This window comes from Lactuca virosa, chromosome 7 (assembly GCF_052849685.1).
Source record: "Lactuca virosa cultivar CGN04683 chromosome 7, Lactuca_virosa_CGN04683_v6, whole genome shotgun sequence".
Lineage (NCBI taxonomy): Eukaryota > Viridiplantae > Streptophyta > Magnoliopsida > Asterales > Asteraceae > Lactuca > Lactuca virosa.
Window position 1 is genome coordinate 163,025,621 of NC_136432.1, and position 21,291 is coordinate 163,046,911.

The following is a 21,291-nucleotide window of genomic DNA, read 5'->3' on the forward strand; positions in this document are numbered from 1 at the left end:
TTACTATAGGCAAAAGTTAATAGATGCAATTCCATGAAATTACACTTTGCACCCTTTCTAAGACGTTAGTGGAGCGTGTGTGGCTAACCGGCACACTAATTGGGCTCTAAGGAAAGGTGGAAAATGGTGACTCGATGTTTGTCATAGTTCGATGGAGCGTGTGTAGTTAACCGGCACATCGAATAGGTGACTCTAACATTGGGGGCACCATGTATATTTGCATGGTTATTCACACCCGCTTTGTGATCCTCGACATCCCAGTCACAAACTTGAGGGGCATATCAAGATTTAAAGATGCCATTGAAAAGTTCAATGAATCTGAAAAGATCTAGGAGTTTTCAATACATTTAAAACCTATCTCTAATTTGTTTTTCATGGTGGAAATTAGTGAATCGTCATTCACTTACCTTCAAATTATTTGCTTGTTAGATTACGGAATCGCTCTTCTAATTTGTAAATAATGTTGTTGGATCCTAGCCCTAATTTCTCATTTGGGTATTTAATTGGGGATTCGTTTCTAATCAAACTTTGTTCCTTTTCTTTTCAGATGTCGAATGTCAACAACAACGCTTCTGGCTCAACTTCCTCTGGCTCGTTCTCACTAATGAACTTGTGTGGGAGAGTGATCTTTGACGAGTCCAATTTCAATTATTGGATCCGCAAAATTCGAATGGTCACTCGTTATGAGGATAAAGAGTATGTCCTCGATGAGAAGCTGAAGGAAATGAACATCAACACTGCCTCTGCTAAAGAGATCGCGGCCTTTGAGGCCCATGAGCGTGATGCCACGTGTTAGAACAAAGTTCTAGTAGGATCGATTAATTCTAAGCAGAAAAGCAATAAATAATGTGATGAAGAACACAGGAATGGTTTAACCGATGTCGAATGATTAAACTTTAACACCTCAGAAGAGCTCGATTAAGAACTTCGACTGTAGAGGTGTTTAGGGTTACAAAGCAATAATGATAATAATCACGATCGTATCTAAGGCATACATGCATGCACTATATATAGCTTAACCCTAATCAATAATCACGGATGGACAGGCCCAATCCGGATATACAAAAACTAAGCCCATGACGCAACACAAAATACCCAACAATCTCCCCCTTTGCGTCAATGGAACCGAGAGCTCAGTTCGGTTGAGCTATAGAAGACTTCTTGACGGTCTTGAACACCTTCGGTATAATGGCCAGTAGAGTATGACGAAAAGTGATATACCACCGAAGCATGTCAGTGAAGTTCTTCTTGTCTGACTCAGTGTTGTGCATGCATCGATGAATAATATTGATTATGTGCTCCAAGCAGTCCGTTGAGAACAGATGCTTATCAACAAGAGCGAAAAGAAATCGGTTAGCTTCGCCTTTTGTGAACATCACTGTGAAATGTGTAGAATCAATTCGACCCAGTTGCATCTTGTTCACATCTCCAGGCTTTCTAGTTGGCTTCACAGTTGGTTTCTTCTTCAAAACATTAGCAATCTCCTGATCCATTGTAGCAACTTCATGGACATAAGAAGCCAACATCCTCTTCAGATGATCTTGGATCAGCTCATACTCCTTCGCATTAGTGTGCAAAATGTTGTACAATAAGATCCAATCATGAGGATTTAAGTTAGGAAGATCTGCCAGGGAAATCACAGAAACCAAGTTGTCTGAACCTCGGGTTATCTTGAAATTAACATTAACAAACTTCCCTGCAGGTGAAGGTTTCAGCACCTTGACTGTTGTAATCTTCTGTGCACTCCAAGTCAGATACTGAGGCTGACCGAACTTGAGATAAAAATCAATAAGTTCACGATCAACTTGAGGGTGAGGTGAGGGAATTTGAACTGTTGAATCAAAACAGTGAAAAGTAAATGCCTTTCGTGTTATAGGCATATCAAACTGTGAGTCCCTCGTATTCTCACAATCAAACGAAGCTACAGGTTCCAGCCAGTACATGCTTGGAAACTCTATCGCTTCTTTGATCAGCGTTTCCCTAGTCCATGGAGGAAACAAGGACTTTTTGCAAATTAAGGCATCATGCTCTTCCTTGTTCTTTCGCTCCCTCTCTTCTGCTTCCTTAGCAACCCGAAGGTTTTCATCTAACTCCTGATCCCTTTTCTTCCGTTTCAGGGCATCAGCTATAGTTTCTTCTTCATCACTATCATTAGCAAGACCTTTCTTCTTTTCTTGATTACCAGAACCCGAAGCTACATTACCCTTCGGTTCTGTTTTGACAGTGACCTTCGGTTTAGTGTTCTGAGCACCTTCTCCCCCTTGTTTTGGAGGAACGAATCGCTCCGAAACACCCTTCATCTCATGTAAGAGTTCAAGTGCAGGAAGAAGCTTGGAGGTCAGGTGATTCCGGATTGTCAGTGTAAGAATTGGATCATGAGCCTGAAGAACATTATGCAGCATATTAAGAACATCTCCAGCACAACTTCGAAAAACTGCACGCTCAGTTTTCAACAACGAAATTTCCCGCTCAGCTTGAGCCAATTAAACCTTCTGGACTTCAACGGTAGTGGTTTGACGAGCAAGATCCTCCCTCAATGTGCTCTCCTTTGCTAAATCAGCATGGAGCTTTTCAAGACGAGAATTCACTGAGCTAAGAAGAGAAGTGTTCTCAGCTTGAATCTCAGAGCGAACAGTCTCGAATTTGGCTTACTCCCCTTGAAGTGACTTTGAGAGAGAGTCAACCGAAGCATTCACCTTAGCTGCATTCGCATCAGCATGACCCTTAAGGGATTCAAGAAAGATCTTGGAACTATGAAGGAGTTCTGCAACATCGGTTGTAGCCTTCTGGCATGAAGATGTGGATGCTTCAACTGCCTTTGTTGATTTATCAATCGCTCCTGTATATTGTTCAAAAGCAGTGTCCAGGAAAGTCTTCAGCACAATATTATTATACTTCGAAGAAGAGGCGAGCAATCGATCAAGCTTATCATCGAGACTCTACACTTGTTGTCTGGTTACCGGAGCCTCTTCATCTTCATCAGTGGGAAGGCGATAAGGACTGTAATAGGTTGAGTCAAACTCAAGATTGTCACCACCAAGAGTGGCACCAGAATCAGTTTTGGGTGAGGGTGAAAGAGGTTTGGATGTAACAGGGGTTTCGGTTTCAGTATTAGCCCCCGTATCAGATACGTTGACGTTTACTGGAGGTTCGGTTGTAGTGGTGGAGATAGGAGTAGATGTGGTAGTTTCTTGGGAAAGAATGGGAGGTGGTAAAGGAGTTGTAGAGATTGGTACTGTACTAACTGGTGGTGGTGGTGGCACAGTAGTGGTGGGTTAAGTTGTAGGAGGTGGTGGAATTGGAGCAACCGAAACTGGAACAGTGGTCTTCGGTGGAGATGGAGGAGGAGTTGGAATCTTGTCATTGAGTTGTTCAGTAGGAGTTGGAGAAAGAGGAGGTGTATTACCTCTTGGTGAACCGTGCTGAACTTCTTCTTCCTCATCATGTTCTGAACTTGAAGGAGAAGGACTCTTTGATTTCTTCGCCATCTTCTTGACTTTCTTTGGAGCCGAAGAGTCAGCCTTTTCAGCCTTTCGCTTTTTAGACTTGACAGGCTTAGAAGAAGGACCTTTGGTTTCCACCTTCTTTGTATCTTCCCTCTTCCCTCGCTTTGCTGGCTTTTCCACAGAATCTAAGGCAACTTGTTGTTCAGGAGTCAATTATCTTGGGCCCTTGGGAGTAAGCTTCCGGTAGTCAGCCATCACTTTACTTTCGCTCGACACACACCTGTACATTGTTTCAGGTATCGAACCATTGTGAGAAAACTTGGTGGCATCTAAGAAGATAATCTTCTTGGTATGAAAAGAAGCCACATAAGAGAGCATTGCATCTTTCATAACTGGAATCTGTAAATTCTCAATGGCTCGTCGGGTGATGATGGTCCAGAAACGACCACATGAAATCTCTGAATGTCTCGTTGAGGTGTTAAGACTTTTCACCAGTTGCGACCAAACAATAGAGCCATAATCCAAGTTAATGCCATTGTAAAGACCATAGAGAATTGTCATAAAACCCTTGCTCGTACCATCTGACCCAGCTACTCGTTCCGCCAAACCCTTGTTGATAAGAGTAAGTAACCCATTCCATTGTGGCGGCAAACATGACTTCTTAAACTTTGTCATTGTTGTAAGGACATCAGTATATCCCATCTCATAGAACATCATGAATAATTGGGTTGTGGTGATGAAATCAGGAGAGATAACAGAAGCATCGACGGCAAGCCCTAACAGGGAGCATAATCGGCCTTTCGAAATAGATGCCTTGTGATTGAAGATTTGAAAATAGATCCTCTCCTTGTTCTTGTCGTAAGACGCAGTAGAATACACTTGTGACAGCAGAGACATGGGTACTGATTCCACCTGCGTGATAGGGATGAAAGTGGGTCCAAACCCGGACCGGATGGACCCGGACCCGGAAAACCCGGAACCGTTTAACGGGATTTTGTAGAACCGGAAACCGGACCGGTATATAGGAACCGGTTCCGGGTACGGTACCGGGTAAAGTGGGTCTAGAACCGGGAAACCCGGAAACATCAAAGTGGGTAGGTTGGAACCGGAAAAAGTGGGTTTAGAACCGGAAAAACCGGAATTTTTTGGTAATTACTTACTACTTAGTGGGTTGAACTTTGAAAATTATTATATTGATATCCCAACTTTGGGGGACTGTAACTCATTGAATATGAAACCAAAATTGATAAAATTATAGTCTAAAATCATGTACAAACTCTAAAATACACTCTGGAACAAACCGCATGTCAATCCGACTTTAAACTAATGAGATATGCATGTGTTAACATTTTCCCAGAATACAAAGTACAAAAACCAATAGCTGAAAAAGTTGAAAATTTTCAGCTTTGATATCCCGGCTTCGGGGGACTATAAATCATTGAATATTAAACCAAAAAAGACAAATTTATAGTCTAAACTCATGTACAAACTCTAAGCTACAAGTTGGAAAAAACCAAATGTCAATCCGACTTCAAACGAATTAGATATGCGTGTTTTAAAACTTTCACAGAATACAAGAAAACTGAAAAACTACAAATTTTCAGCTTTGATATCTCGACTTTAGGAGACTGTAAGTCAATGAATATAAAACTAAAAATGACAAATTTATAGTCTAAAATCATGTTGAAACTCTAAACTACACGTTGGAAAAAACCGCATGTCAATCGGAGTTGAAACGAATCAGATATGCATCTTTTAAACGTTTCACAAAAACCGGTTCCGGCCCTAAAAGTGGTTCCGGTTCCTAACACCGGTTCCGGTTTTTAGACCCGGTTTACCCGGACCCGATGGACCCAAACCCGGATTACCCAGAACCCGGATAAAGCCAATTTTTAAACCCGGAACCGGAACCGGTTCTATATATTCCGGTTCTAACGGTTCCGGTTCCGGTCCGATTCCCGTTCCGATCCGGTTTTCCGGTTCCAAATCTCATCCCTACTGCGTGAGAGCGATAACCAGAGGGGAGTACTTGAGACATTCAACAACGTGGAGCATGTACGAGTCATACAGAAAGGGGTTCAGTTGAATGATCAAGTTCTGATTAGGTTTGATCACAAGCAATGACGATAAAGCAGTTTGATCTTGAATAGATGATGATTCCGCCATTGTTGATGTAAGGAAGAAGATGAACAGTTGTAGATCGCCTTGTGTATTTGAGAGAGTTTGAAGAAGGTAAGAAGGTACAATTGGTGCGAGAAACCCTTTATATACCATTGCCAGGAGAGAGAAAGAATCTCTGTAATGATGATACGATCACTGAAACGTCGCCTGAAAAAGCGCGATGTGACAGGTTGGTTTCCCCAGATAGACGTCATCAAGCGTGGTTTTAGGAACCGTTGAAATTCACACGCCCAAAATCTTATCCACATATCGTCTTTTCAAATTCACTTTCGCTCCAGATTTCAAAATAACCACTTTCGCTTAAAAAAAAACTTTAAACGGGCCATAAGGAACATCAACAAGAATTTTGGAAAATCACAAAGAATTTTCGTGTAAGAGTGTGCCAAAAATAAAGAAATAAAGCAAAATGTGTATAGGATGTGAGTGATGTCTTTAATAAGACATGAAGCAGATGATTCCGGGCAAGAATCTCTTCCTTCAAAGTCAAGAGAGACTTGAAGTGCTTGTGTGGTTCCGCGAGAAAATACGATCGAGTGTTTGTAAAGAAACACCGAAAGGCTTCTTTTAAATAATAGTATAAAGGGTGGCTTATCTTCAACCGAACATCGATACTTAACATAAGACCGAAAGTTAGATGAAGTACTTGTGAGACCGATGTGGTCTGTTGAACAAGTAGGTTGCATAAAATTTGTTGTGACTAATGATGTTATAAAAATCTCAGAAACAAAAACCAAACTGGATGTTTTTGGGAAGAAATGCCTTGGTGTTAGACAATTTCATAAAGACCACTCAAAAAAATAAAATGAGATTTTGATAGGTAACAAGTGAGATCTTGAATATAAATATTCACCGTCAATTCATTATTGGTGTTGGATTTTGGGTCTCACTTAGCACGTGGTGTACGCATCTAAGATCATGAACACAGATTTTGTGTAACCATAAACCTCAGTGGTAATGTCTGAGAGTCTCAAGGGTTACCCTGGTGAAACGAAAGTTGATGGAGAATGTAGAGGAGGTGGTTAAGGAACCGAAAGTACCCCTGCTATATAATAGTGACAAAGCAGAAAACTCTTAACTCATTTGAGAAGAGTAAGGTAGCTCATGACCTGAGTTAAATTAGCAGCCTGATAGGGAAAAAACGATAGGTATAGATCGAATCATTACGGCCTTCCTCATAGTCTTAGAGGCTTCGGTCTACATGCAGCAGCATGCTTCTAGGGACACTTAACTAGTTCAAATTAAAATGGTCATACCTTCCCTAGCTCCAATTTATGTAGCAAAGATGTACTTGGTACCTAGTAAAGAGAATAAACAAAGACAAACAAAACAAACAAAACAAAAAAAACAAAAAAAACAAAAAAAACAGAAGATAATTAAGAGATAAATAAAAGATAAAACCTGTTGGAATTTGAATTTTCTGAAAAATAATAAAAACAAAAAATATTTTTGGATTTTTGAAGTTTCTGAAAAATAATAAAAACAGAAAAAGAAACAAAATGAAATTAATGTTAAAAACTCTAGGATCAAAAATAAAAGAGAAAATATAGCAAGAAAAAGATTTAAAATAGAGTTTACAAAGTATACAGCCGAAATCAAACCTTAAAGTAATGAAGCGAAATAAGCCGAGCGTTCGGTTCATTTCGGTTCCCTAAAATTCCGGAGCTGAAATAGACCGAGCGTTCGGTTCATTTCGGTTCCCGAAAAATATGGAGCCGAAATAGACCGAGCGTTCAGTTCATTTCGGTTCCCGAAAAATCCGGAACCGAAATAGACCGAGCGTTCACTCTATTTCGCTTGTCTAATTTTTAGAGAGAGGTTTGAGGGTTCGGTACCGACTCTGCTTCCATCATTCCCAAACCTTGTAAAATTTTATTGAAGCTTGCTTCTAGTAAGGCTTTAGTGAAGATGTCAGCTAGTCGATCAGAGGACCGAACGAAATGAACTTCCACGTTTCCATCTTCAACATGGTGCTTGATGAAATGGTATCTTAGTGCAATATGCTTTGTCTTTGAGTGTTGCACTGGATTGTGACATATTCTTATCGCACTTTCAGAGTCACAATAGAGAGGTATTTTCTTCATACTCAGTCCGTAGTCTCTTAGTTGGCTTTGTATCCATATCACTTGTGAGGTACAGGATGCTGCAGCTATGTACTCAGCTTCGGCTGTTGAAAGAGACACACAGGTTTGCTTCTTGGACTGCCAGCTAACAAGTTTACCATCAAGGAATTGGCATCCTCCAGTTGTGCTCTTTTGGACCAGACCGCATCCTCCAAGATCGGCGTCAGGAAAGGCTTGAAAAAAGAATCCGGATCTAGCAGGGTACCAAAGACCGAGAGAAGAGGTTTGCTTTAGATAACGGAAAATATTTTTCACTGCCACCATGTGAGGTTCTCTTGGATTTGCTTGAAACCTGGCACAATAACAAACAGAGAACATAATGTCTGGTCTACTAGCTGTTAGATACATAAGAGACCCTATGATTTGACGATAGAGTGTTACGTCAACAGCAGGTTTTTCCAGAGATGGTGTTAACTTTGTGCCAAAGGCCATGGGAACCTTCACCTTCGAATCTCCCGTCATACCGAACTTCGCCAGCAAGTTCTTCGTGTAGGCCTCCTGATTGATAAAAATGCCTTCTGGTCCTATCTTATATTCAATCCAAGGAAAAAGTTAATTGGACCCATTGCACTCATTTCAAATTTAGTCTCTATCAACTTCCTGAATTCAGCCGTTAAGCTAGGATTCGTGGAGCCGAAGATCATGTCATCGACATAAATCTGAACTATCATTAGATGTTCGCCTTCTTTCTTTCGGAAGAAGGTTGGGTCAACCGAACCTTGCTTGAATTTCGAAATTTTAAGAAAGCGAGTTAATGTTTCATACCAGGCCCTTGGTGCTTGCTTCAGACCATATACAACTTTATCCAACACATAGCAGTGATCAGGGTATTTCTCGTTCACAAACCCAGGTGGTTGCTCAATATACACCGTTTCTTCTAGTTCTCCATTTAAGAAAGCACATTTCACATCCATCTGGAAAACTTCGAAGTTTTTATGTGCAGCATATGCCAGAAAGATTGTAACTGATTCCAACCTTGCTACAGGAGTGAAGGTCTCCTCATAGTCTATCCCTTCTTCTTGGCAATATCCCCTCACCACCAACCGAGCCTTATTACGAATGACGTTGCCCTCTTTATCCAACTTATTCCTGAAGACCCATTTTAAGCCGACCACAGAAGCATCCTTTGGAGTGGGAATCAGCCTCCAAACTCGATTACGTTCAAACTCATGGAGTTCATCTTGCATTGCTTGTACCCAATCAGCGTGATCAAGTGCAACATTAACCGTCTTTGGTTTGATTTTGGAGACAAACAAATTAAACATTCAGAATTCAACATGAGAGAATAAGGCAGTATGTTTCGCTTTCAATTGAGAACGTGTGAGAACTCGCTCAGATGATTCACCAATTATTTGTGTTTTAGGATGATCCTTAGTCCATTTCGTTAAAGGAAGGTAATTAGGGTCATAGGCAGGATCCAACTATGCATTTACCTCTTCTTCAAATTCTGATTGATCACCTTCGTCATTTGTATTCTCATTCTCCCCCTCAAATGGCGAAGCGTATCCCATGTCAGGTTCAGGATTCTCCCCCTCGGTTGGAGTTGGATTCTCCCCCTCGATTGGACTATCATGGGTTGGGATTGGAGTTGGATTCTCACCCTCAATTGGACTATCATGGGTTGTTTTTGGTACAGATGAACCCTCCCCCTTGAACGTTGAGCTGTTGTTTGGAGGATCAGTTGAGGGTGGACCACCGGTCGGTTTAGGAGGTTCATTTTCCATATCTTTTGCAGCTTCATCGATGATCTTTTTCAGATTGTCAATTTTGTTGTCTGCTGCTTTCGCCTCCGAGTGTATAGCCTTTTCTGGTTCATCAAATAGCCTTATGTACTCTTCAAACAAGTTGGAGATGGGAACCGAGACTTGTCCTGATTCTGGAAATATTTCCCCCAAGGTACTTTCGCTTGTATGAACTTTCTTCATGTAGTTGTCATCAAAGGTTACATAGTAGGTTTCTTCAATGCGTTTGGAGCATTTATTCAAAACCCTATATGCCTTTGAAGTGAGTGAATAACCAAGAAAAAGTCCCTCATCGGCTTTGACGTCGAACTTGTTTCGGTTCTCTTTGGAGTTGAATATGAAGCACCTTGAACTGAACACGTGGAAAAACTTAACGTTGGGCTTCCGATTGTTCAGAATCTCATACGGAGTGATGGAGAATCGTTTGTTAAGTAAGGATCGGTTCTGAGTATAGCAACCGGTTGCAACCGCATCGGCCCAGAAGTATAGCGGAAGAGAAGCGAAGCTCAGCATGGTTCGAGCTGCCTCACATAAGGAACGGTTTCGTCTTTCAACAATTCCATTCTGTTGTGGTGTATAGGGGGCCGATAAGTTGTGAGATATCCCCTTTTCAGCCAGAAAATCTTCAAAATCTTTATTCTTGAATTCAAGCCCATTGTCGCTTCTAATATTCCTTACCAGCTTTCGCAGCTGCAGTTCCACTTGCTTGATAAACGCCTTCAGCTTGGGAGTCGCCTCTGATTTCTGTTTAAGAAAGAAAACCCAGGTGAAGCGTGAATAATCATCTACTATGACAAGAATGAACTTACTACCACTGAAGCTTTCGATAGCCGAAGGTCCACATAAGTCAATATGCAGAAGTTCAAGAGCTTCAACAATCTTTGTATTGATACGTGTAGGATGGCTCTTTCTGCTTTGTTTGCCCATCTCACACGCTGCACACAGGTGTTCCTTATCAAACTTGAGAAGAGGAAGGCCTCGAACATGATCACCAAGCACCAACTTATTAATGTCTTTGAAGTTCAGGTGCGATAGGCGTCGATGCCATAACCAGCTTTCATCAGAGTTCGCCTTTGACAGCAGGCATATTGCTGGTTTTCCTTGAATTGGGTTGAGATTTAAAGGATACATCTCTCCCTTGCGTTTAGACTTCAACAAAACTCTTTTGGATTGCTTTTCAATAATTTCTGATCCCTCATCATCGAATGAAACTTTCAAACCGGTTCCTACAACCAATTGAGATACACTGATAAGGTTGTGCTGCAACCCTTCCACGTAAGCCACTTTTCGAATTGTGAATTCTCTGTTGGTTATAATTCCATATCCTTTGATTGTGCCATAATAATTGTTTCCATACTTCACACATCCACCATCCTTAAGAGACCAAAACTCCCTCAGTTCTTCCCTCCTTCCTGTCATGTGACGTGAGCAACCACTGTCTATGTACCATTCGTCACCGAACTGCTCATCACTTATAACCTGCAAATTCAAGCAGATTTAGGAACCCAAAGTTTCTTGGGCCCTGGTGAGTCTTTTACAGAAAAAGGAATAGCAGCAGAAACTAAGCCCATGACGCAACACAAAATACCCAACACCACGAAATTCCATTGCATCATGCTAGCGATTATGACTGCAGAATTCCAGAAGTCCTGTGAGGACATGTACCCCTATGAGATGCATCAAGATCTGCTGGACCGATACCACCAAAGCGCTAGGCAAGAAAGGTACGAGATCATCACTTCGACGATCACTACCAAAATGGGTAATGGAGAGTCCCTTACCGCTCATCTGCAAAAGATGCAGAGATATGCCGATCGCCTGCTAAAGTTGAATGTGAACTTTATTAAAGAGCTGGCAATTGACATCATCCTTCATTCCTTGCCTCCCTGCTATAGCCAGTTCCGCATGACCTACCACATGAACAAGGAGGAGGTCACCTTGAGCAAGCTTCAAGGATTGTTGAGGACAGCTGAGAGCAACCTCAAAGATAAATCTATTGCATCATCTCCAACTCCTACTGCTGCCCCAGTCTTGGCAATTGGGCAAGGGAAGGGTAAGAAGAGGAAGGCTCCCTCAAAGAGCCACCATAAGGGAAAGTCCCAAAATGGCTCCTCTTCTAGTGGAACCAAGGTTGGTCCTGCTAAATCCAACTCCAACCCCAAGGAGGCAGAGTGTCACCACTACGAGATATCTGCCTGAAATATCTGCAAGATATCAAGGATGGAAAGATCAAGCCGTCCTACGCAGGTATTTACACTATTAAATCTAATGATTCATCACATGCTATTTCTTGGGTACTTGATACAGGATGTGGTTTTCACATTTGTTCTGATTTGCAGGGCCTAAGAAGAAATAGGGATGTGGAGCATGGGAAGATAAATTTGATCACGGGGAACAGAAGATCGTCGCCTGTCACCAAGATCGGAGTTTACTCTTTAATGCTCAGTAGTGGATTATGATATTAATGCTTAGATATTCATTTGATATGGAAAGAAACATCATTTCATTGCATGGTTTGTATAGACAAGGTTTTAGATATTCATTTGATAATGAAAAGGATTCTATTAGTGCTTATCTTAATGGTGTTTTCTATTTTGAAGCATTGCCTTGTAATGGAATATATGAAACTGTGATGGTTGTAGACAATTTAGGAAATGATGTGTTGTGTATTGATTCTTCCAATGATTTGGATAAAGCATGCTTGTGGCATTGTCGTCTTGGACATGTCAACAAGAAACGCATAGCTTAACTCCAAAAGGATGGAGTATTGGGGTCATTCGACCTTAGGGACGATGACGTGTGCGAGTCTTGTTTACTTGAAAAGATGACCAAGTCACCCTTCACTGGCACTTGTGCGAGGGGTGAGGGTTTATTGGATCTCATACATACAGATGTATGTGGACCCTTTACATCGACCACAAGGGATGCGTGCCGCTTCTACGTGACTTTTACCGATGATTATAGCAGATATGGGTATATCTACTTAATCAAGCACAACTCAGAAACCTTTGAAAAGTTCAAAGAGTTTAAACAAGAAGTGGAGAATCAGTTGGGCAGGAAAATCAAGATGCTTCGATCTGATCGAGGTGGAGAGTACCTAAGTCTTGAATTCCACGACTACCTCAAGGAATGCGGAATCGTTTCGCAATTGACACCTCCCAGGACACCGCAGTTGAATGGTGTGGCTGAGAGGCGTAATCGAACCCTGCTGTACATGGTTCATTCCATGATGAGTCGTGCTTTACTACTTTCTCATTCTGGGGGTATGCCTTAGAGATTTCCGCTTATATCCTTAACTTAGTCCCTACAAAGAAGGTTGCCAAAACACCTCAAGAGATGTGGACAGGGAAAGCTCCCTCGTTGACACACATCAAGGTTAGGGGTTGCGAGGCTTTCGTAAGACGAGAGACTCACGACAAGCTCGGACCTCGTAGTGAGCGATGTATTTTCATTGGCTACCCACAAAAGTCCTTTGGATATCTTTTCTATAGACCGAGTGACAATTTTGTCTTTGTTGCGAGGAGAGGGCTTTTCCGAGAGGGAGAACTCATAAGCCAAAGGGACAGTAGGAGGCAAATCGATCTTGAAGAGCTTCAAGAATCGAATGATGAAGGAACCTCTAACACTGGTACTCAACCCGAGGAGGAAACTCCGGTTGAACCGATTGACGAATCCTTACCTCTTAGACGTTCCAGTAGAGTTAGTGTTCCGCCTGTGTCATATGGTTTTCATATAACAAGTGAAGGTGATACGTTTATTAGTGACAGTACGCTAGTAAATTTGGATGAACCTAACAGCTACAAGGAAGCCATGGCAGGCCCGGAGTCTGCGAAATGGAAAGAGGCTATGGACAACGAGATTCAGTCCATGTATGAAAACCAAGTTTGGAATTTGGTTGACAATGTGCCAGGTCGTAAGACGGTCGGGTGCAAGTGGATCTTCAAGAAGAAGACCTACATGGATGCAAAAGTACACACCTATAAGGCGCGATTGGTTGCGAAGGGTTTAACTCACACTCCAGGAGTTGACTATGATGAGACCTTCTTACCAGTTGTGAAGATAAAGTCTATCAGGGTGATGCTAGCCATTGCTGCATTTCATGACTATGAAATATGGCAGATGGATGTCAAAACCGCTTTCCTTAACGGGAAGTTGGCTGAGGATGTTTACATGAGTCAGCCGGAGGTTTTTGTCAATGTGAAACATCCCAATAGAGTGTGTAAGCTTGAGAAGTCCATTTATGGACTAAAAAAAGCATCTCGCAGATGGAATCTTTGTTTCGATGAGAAAGTCAAAGAGTTTGGTTTTCTGCGAAGCGAGGATGAATCATGTGTATATGCCAAAGCCAGTGGGAGTATAGTAAGCTTCCTCGTATTGTATGTCGATGACATACTACTCATAGGAAACGACATCCCAACCCTGAAGGAAGTTAAATCCTGGCTTGGGAAGTGCTTCGCTATGAAAGACCTTGGAGAGGCTGCCTATATTTTGGGAATAAGGATAGTGAGAAACAGAAGTAAGAGACTAATAGGACTTAGTCAGAATACTTACTTGGACAAAGTACTAAAATGTTTTAGTATGGAGAATTCAAAGAAGGGGGAGTTACCAATCCAAAGTAATGCCAAGTTTAGTAAGACTCAAAGCCCGAGTACCGAAGTCGAGATAACAGAAATGAGCCGAGTACCATACGCTTCCGCAGTTGGCTCGATTATGTATGCTATGACTTGTACTCGCCTTGATGTGGCCTTCGCTTTGAGCATGGTCAGTAGATATCAAGGGAACCCTGGCAAAGCACATTGGACCGTAGTCAAGAATATTCTTAAGTACCTTCGGAGGACCAAGGAATGGTTTCTAGTCCTCGGTGGGAGTGATGACTTAAGGGTGCGAGGGTATAGTGACGCCAGTTTTCAGACCGACAGGGACAACTACCGTTCTCAGTCGGGCTTGGTTTTTACCCTAAATGGAGGAGCTGTGACTTGGAAAAGTTCAAAGGAGGAGACTGTAGCTGATTCAACGTGCGAATCAAAGTATATTGCGGCGAGCGAAGCGTCAAAGGAGGCGATATGGTTGAAGAACTTCATTGGAGACCTTGGAGTTGTGCCAGCCATAAAGGAGCCCATGGAAATTTTCTATGATAATGAAGGAGTGGTTGCCTTGACGAAGGAACTGAGGGATCATGGCAGATCTCGACATATCGACATAAAATATCACTTTATTCGACATCGGGTGGAAGAAGGACTCCTCGTAGTGAAGAGGGTATCGCAGGAGGATAACCCAACAAATCCCCTTACGAAGGGACTGAGTAGGGTTAAGCACTTGCAGCACGCTAGGAGCATCGGGCTGACGATATTAGTTTAGATTAGATAGTTTAGAAACGTGTAATAGATAAATGTAATTGACATTTGATGATTAAATAAAAGAGTATTATTTATAAGTAATGTTACTGTCTTATGTTGATTATTTACCCATTGTTTCATTTTGCATGTTTTGACTTCCTGAATAATAAGATTATTCGAAAGTTCCACAATCGCTCATACTTTGGGAGTAGGTATGAAAGAAGATTGTCATGAATTGGTGTGTAGATTGTCTAAAGGGTAACATAGCAAAGGTTTGCTGCAACGTTCATGAGTGCTTATGAGTTTGATTTGAGAATTGGATTACACTGGCGCTTAGTGGTATCACTTCATGGAATTTATCAAGAGTGATCGCAAGACGATAATATCATATGGTCTTAAAACCTAGATATATGGTTTATTATTTGCAAGTTGGTTGTGCATTGATAATACGTAAACGCATCAGTAACTTGATGTTATAAAACACATTGTTGTGCTTGATTTGATGAGTGAATGGTAAATGCATATAAGTCAAAGTTTATCTGTTCCTTTTATCCTAAGAGGGTAAAAGCGATATCTGGGCCCCTCGATGATTTTGTTTGACTTATGTGCCGGGCCCGGTCAGGACTGAATTGATTTGTTCAATTAAGTTCTATGTCTGATGAACCAGAGATCGAGAAACAACTGCTGGAAAATAAGTATGACTATGTTCGATGTATTTGTCCACACGATATCTAGAACGGAGGACTATACGATCCCTTATCTAGAGGACAGGTTACTGATAAGATCAGAGTTCGACAGCGTCTTTGAGAGCTACAATTGCTAATCAGAATGTACTTAAATTTATAGTTACTAGACTTATCCAAGTGGGAGACTGTTGGATTAGTGTCTAATCCCGTAACTATATTTGGTAAGTACTTGACCCGGTTGTGCATGGTACTTTTGGATTGCCTTCACCAGAGCAACTTGGCAGGGTGAATTATGAAAAGAGAGGTTAATATGGTTTATTAATATATTATATGAATAATCTATTAAAGGAGAAATCATATAGTTTAATTAATATTAGACATGAATTAATTAAGAATTAATTCTATGACTAAAAGACATTAATTAAATAACGGGGACTTAAACTGTCAAATGTGTGATAGTTGAGTATTGGGTTGAGATGTCTCATGGACTAGGCTTGGACGAAATTAGGGATGTGTCCATCCTAATTTCGGCCATATAGGCCCTATTCCAGAAGCTTCCTTAGACTGCTTAAGGCCTAAGTTGTCCATTAAGGTTTTGACTGAAATACTAGCAGCACCAGTATAAATAAGACCTTAAGGCATCAAATTTTAGGCCACTTGAAACCCTAGAGAGTTCCATAGCCGAATTTGTGCCTCTCCCCTCTCTCCAATATCATCCTCTTGCTTGTGTGGTGTTTGTAAGCCATTAGAGGAGTGACACTTGTGACTCTAAGCTCCAAGACAAGAAGATTCAAGCCACTGTAGAAGAGGTACTCATCTAGATATGATTTCTTATGTTGATTTCAAAACATGTATGCTAGATCTAGGGTTAATAAGTCTTGGATGAATTGCATGTACAATAGAGAAACCTAGATCCAAGCTTTAGGGTTTGCATGAGCATATAGGATGTTCTTTTGGCTAAAACCCATCACTTGATCCGAGAGTAGCATGGTCCATTTCGGGTTGCATATCACCACGACAATTTGATAGGATGGACTTTTGATAAGAGGTTATTTATGATTTATTAATATATTATAAGTTCTAATATTTCAATATGAAATCATATGATTTAATTAGTATTGATCTAGAATTATTTTGGAATTAATTTTGTGATCAAAAGAGACTAATTAATTTAATGGGAACTAATTATGGTAATTAGTGAAACATATGGATTAGGCTATTGATCCATGTTGGACTATGTTTATGTAAGGATCCATAAAGAGTTAGCCCACATGAACCATGGATCATAACCCATGTGTATGGATTAGGGTTTACCATGACCTTTGGAATCCTACACTATATATATGTTTTTCATACCCTAAAATCGGCTAGACATGTTCATGGAGTTCATAGGAGCCGATTTTGAAGATAGCAACCTTTCTCTCAAGTTATCCTTTGTCCTAGGTGTGTTGTGAACCGTTTGAGGCATCACACTTGGGGTGCTAAGTTCTTAAAGGCCAAAACTACAAGATACAACAAGAGGTAATTCTATAACTCATATTTATGTTGTTTATATCAATTATATGCTATTTGTAGGCTTCATTTTTTGGAAACAATATTGCATGTATAATTAGAGAAAACGTAGATCCAAAGCATTTAGGGTTGTATGTGATGGGTTTTCAGCATTCTAACACTCCTATGGTGTACATGCAACCCTAGAAACCTTGGATCTATGTTTGACTAAGATACATGTAAATAATTATTTTTCCAAGGTTCTTATCCTAACTAGCATGGCATGGGGTACTTGAATCAAATAAAACTAGTAGAATTACTTACCTTGTAGTAGTAGTTGATTGCTTGGAGTTTGAGAGCCTAGCACCAATAATGTGGATGCCTCAAATGGAAGTCACAAATCACCACAAACTTGGAAACTTGAGAGAATAGTCACAAACTTCTTGAAATCGGCCCTCTTAGTTTACACACATCAACTAGTGCAATTTCAAGAACCAAAGCCTCCTTTATATAGTGTGGTGGATTAGGGTTACATCCATGTAAACCCTAATACCCATGTCTTTTCATTTCCATGAGATCCATGGGTTAAAGCTCCATGGAGTATCCATGGACTTTCCATGCAAGCCTAGCCCATTCCAAATAAGCATTAGCCCACACTATATAAATACAAGAGCCCATATTTAATTAGTCATACTTTTGATCTCTAAATTAATTCTAAATTAATTATAGATCAATACTAATTAAATAATATGATTTTATATTAATATATTAGAACTTATAATATATTAATAAATCATAACTTATACTATTCTCAAACGATTATCCATAAATTGTTCGGGTGAAGTGCAACCCAAATGGACCATGCCGGGTCGGGTCAAGTACATACCAAATATAGTTATGGACTTAGACACTATATCCAACAGTCTCCCACTTGGATAAGTCTAATAACTATAGTTGCAAGTATGACTTCAGGAACCGATCAGCAATCGTAGCTCTTTAAACTCTGTTGAACTATGAAGCGCCATTTTAGATAAGTGATCATATAATCTTCTGTTCTAGATATCAGCCGGACAAATACATGGAACATGGTCTTGCTTATTGTCCAGCATTTGTTTCCCGATTTCCGATTTGTTTGACATAGAACTTAACTGAACACATCAATTTAGTTCTGACCGGGCCCGGTACATAGGTCAAAACAAAATCATCGAGGGGCCCAGATATTGCTTCTAATCCTAGAAGGAACAGATAAACTTCGACTCATATGTTTGCTCTACTACTTGTTGAACTACACACAAAGGCACGGTTTATAACATCGAGTTACCAATGCGTTTTCGTGCAATCAAGGCATAACCAACTCATAGGCAACAAATCATATCTCTAGGTTTGAAGACTTATATGATATTACCGTCTCATGATCACTCGAGATAAATTCCATGAAGTGATATAAGTGAGCGTGGGTTGAATCCAATACTCAGAACTTATGAGCACTCATGAGTGTTGTAGCCCCGCTTTGTCTAACATCTTAGACCTCTACAAGCCAACCCATGACAGTCTTGATTCATATCTACTTCCAACATATGACCGAATGTGGAGAGTTTGAATAATATGATATAAACCATAACATAATTATTCTGGAAGTCAAAACATGCAAAAAGAAATAATAGTAAACGATTGACAAGAGATAGCAACACTTTACTCATAAATAACATCTTTTATTTATCATCAAATGTTAATTACATTTTACAAATTTCAAGATTATCTAACTACTAAAACTAATATCATCCTTCAGCCCTATGCTCCGAGCATGCTGGAGATGCTTAGCCCGAGTCAGTCCCTTCGTGAGGGGATCTGCTGGGTTCTCATCCGATGATACCCTCTTTGCCACGAGGATTCCTTCTTCTATTCGATGTCTGATGAAGTGATATTTTCTGTCAATGTGTCTGGATCTCCCATGATCTCTTGGTTCCTTGGCTAAGGCAACCGCACTATTGCTATCACATAAAATCTCCATTGGCTCCTTTATAGCTGGTACAACTCCAAGGTCTCCGATGAAGTTCTTTAGCCATATAGCCTCCTTTGCTGCCTCGCTTGCTGCTATATACTCTGATTCACAAGTGGAATCAGCCACTGTCTCCTGCTTGGAACTTTTCCAAGTAATTGCCCCTCCGTTTAGAGTAAATACCCAGCCCGACTGAGAGCGGAAATTATCCCTGTCAGTCTGAAAGCTAGCATCACTGTACCCTACAACTCTCAAGTCCTCACTGCCACCGAGGGTAAGGACCCAGTCCTTAGTCCTCCGTAGGTACTTGAGAATATTCTTTACCGCAGTCCAGTGTGCCTTGCCAGGGTTCCCCTGATACCTGCTAACCATGCTCAAAGCAAAGGCTACATCAGGTCGAGTACACGTCATAACATACATGATCGATCCTACAGCTGAAGCATAAGGTATTCGACTCATTTATGCTATCTCAGCCTCAGTACTAGGGCTTTGTGTCTTTCTCAATCTGGCGTTACTCTGGATGGGTAACTCTCCTTTCTTGGAGTTATGCATGTTGAACCTTTTCAACACTTTGTCCACATAGGTGCTTTGACTAAGTCCAGTTAGTGTTTTACTCCTGTTTCTCAAAATCCTTATCCCTAGGATATAGGCAGCTTCTCCAAGTTCCTTCATAGCGAAACACTTCCCAATCCAAGACTTTACTTCCTGCAGGGTTGGGATGTCATTTCCTATGAGTAGTATGTCATCCACATACAGTACCAAAAAGCTGACTATACTCCCACTAGCCTTGATATAGACACAAGATTCATCTTCACTCCTTGAAAAGCCAAATTCTTTGACTTTCTCATCAAAGCAAAGATTCCATCTGCGAGGTGCCTGTTTTAATCCATAAATGGATTTCTCGAGCTTACACACTCTACTGGGGTACTCTGTACTGACAAAACCCTCTGGCTGAACCATGTAAACATCTTCAGCCAACTTTCCATTAAGGAAAGTGGTTTTGACATCCATTTGCCATATTTCATAATCATGAAATGCAGCAATGGCTAACAGAACCCTAATAGATTTAATCTTGGCCACTAGTGAAAAGGTCTCATCATAATCAACTCCCGGAGTTTGAGAATAACCCTTTGCAACCAGTCGTGCCTTATAAGTGTGTACATTACCATCCATGTCGGTCTTCTTCTTGAAGATCCATTTGCACCCAACTATCTTACGATCAGGTACATTGTCAACCAAGTTCCAAACTCGATTGTCATACATGGACTGTATCTCGCTATCCATAGCCTCTTTCCATTTAGCAGCCTCAGGGCCTGCCATGGCTTCCGTGTAGCTGTTAGGCTCATCCAGATTTACCAGTGTGTTATCACTGATAAGTGTCTCACCTTCTACAGTAATATGAAAACCATAATAATGCTCAGGTGCATTCCTAACTCTGGTGGAACGCCTCAGAGGTATAGATTCTTCAGTCGGCTCAACAGGAGTTTCCTCCTCAGGTTGAGGGCTACGGTTTGAGGTTCCTTCACCACTTGACTCTTGAATTTCCTCAAGGTCAATTTGCCTCCCACTGTCTCCTTGGCTCATGAATTCTCTCTCTCGAAAGAATCCTCTTCTTGCTACAAAGACCACATTATCACTGGGTCTGTAGAAGATGTAACCAAAGGATTTCTATGGGTAGCCGATGAAAATACACCTTTCGCTTCGGGATTCGAGCTTATCGTGAGTCTCGCGTCTCACGAAAGCCTCGCAACCCCAAATCTTGATGTGGTCTAGATTGGGAACTTTTCCAGTCCACACCTCGTGAGGTGTTTTGGCAACCTTCTTTGTAGGGACTAGATTAAGGATATGGGCCGTAGTCTCTAAGGCATACCCCCAAAATGAGATTGGTTGCGAAGCTCGACTCATCATGGAACGAACCATGTCCAACAAGGTCCGATTGCGCCTCTCAGCTACACCATTCAACTGTGGTGTCCTAAGAGGTGTCAATTGTGAGACAATCCCACATTCCTTAATATAGTCAAGGAACTCAGTACTAAGATACTCACCACCACGATCGGATCGAAGCATCTTAATGTTCCTGCCCAACTGATTCTCCACTTCTTGCTTAAACTCTTTGAATTTCTCAAAGGTTTCTGACTTATGCTTGATTAGGTAGACATATCCATATCTACTAAAATCATCAGTAAAAGTCACATAGAACCGATTAGGATCTCTTGTGGCGGTTCTGAAGGTTCCACACACATCCGTGTGTATGAGGTCCAACAAACCTTCACCCCTAGCACAAGTTCCA

The 21,291-nt window shown here is 41.0% G+C and overlaps 1 pseudogene; it reads right to left on the reverse strand.

The window, feature by feature from the left end:
• Positions 1–2,648: 2,648 nt before the first annotated feature.
• On the reverse strand, positions 2,649–10,475 carry LOC145127277 (uncharacterized; annotated as a pseudogene).
• Between the last annotated feature and the right edge of the window lie 10,816 nt (positions 10,476–21,291).